Genomic DNA, 1,341 nt, shown 5'->3' on the forward strand with positions numbered 1-1,341 from the left:
TCAGTTCAATCGCTCAGTCGTGTCCAACTCTTTGCGACCCCATGAATTGCAGCACACCAGGTCTCCCTGCAGAGAAGGCAATGGCACCCCACTCCAGTACTCTTGCCTGGAAAATCCCATGGATGGAGGAGCCTGGTGGGCTACAGTCCATGGGGTCGCTAAGAGTCAGACACAACTGAGCGACTTCACTTTCACTTTTCACTTTCATGCATTGGAGAAGGAAATGGCAACCTACTCCAGTGTTCTTACCTGGAGAATCTCAGGGGCAGGGGAGCCTGGTAGGCTGCTGTCTACGGGGTCGCACAGAGTCGGACACGACTGAAGTAACTTAGCAGTAGCAGCAGCAGGCCTCCCTGTCCATCACCAACTCCCAGAGTTCACCCAAACTCATGTGCATCAAGTCGGTGATGCCATCCAGCCATCTCATCCTCTGTCGTCCCCTTCTCCTCTTTCTCCCAATCCCTGCCAGCATCAGGGTCTTTTCCAATGAGTCAACTCTTCACATGAGGTGGCCAAAGTATTGGAGTTTCAGCCTCAACATCAATCCTTCCAATGAACACCCAAGACTGGTCTCCTTTAGGAGGGACTGGTTGGATCTCCTTGTAGTCCAAGGGTCTCGCAAGAGTCTTCTCCAGCACCACAGTTCAAAAGCATCAATTCTTTGGTGCTCAGCTTTATTCACAGTCCCCCTGCCTTTCTCACTCAACCTGAAATAGTTTTTCCTGGGTCTTGAACCTGCTGACCACAGATTGAAATTATACCATCAGCTCTTCTGATACTTGAACTTTTGAACTCAGACTAGAACTATATCTTTGACTCTGCGGGATCTTTATGTTGCTGACTCACTCTGCAGATCTGTAGATTTGCCAAACTCCATAATCACCACTTATAATGTCATACACACACACACACACACACATTATTATTATATTTTTTTCTGTTTCTCTGGATAACCCTGACAAATACATGTGTCTAGCATTGTGTATTTTGTGAAGTGAAATGAGAATCTTGATCACTATCAGTGATGTCTAGAACTCTAAAGAAGGTAGGGAATGCATGAGTTAACCACTGAACAACAATAAGAACTCTTAGTGTGGCTTCATTATTTGAAAAGACATGTGAGAATTTGATTTATATTACAGATATTTGTGATGCATAAAAATCCCAGATTTCTTTCCCTCAATGGGGAAAACTTACATATGGAAATTCTCTTGCTGCCATTTGTCTGGCTAGATGTCCAGGTCATTGTCAGTGAGCTAAGATTCTGCAAAAATATGCAGATGAATCCAGTTACTAGCTAAGATATTTGATGTTAAGATAAATGCATGAAATCTGACTACT

This window comes from Bison bison, unplaced genomic scaffold (assembly GCF_000754665.1).
Source record: "Bison bison bison isolate TAMUID 2011002044 unplaced genomic scaffold, Bison_UMD1.0 scf7180017864188, whole genome shotgun sequence".
NCBI lineage: Eukaryota > Metazoa > Chordata > Mammalia > Artiodactyla > Bovidae > Bison > Bison bison.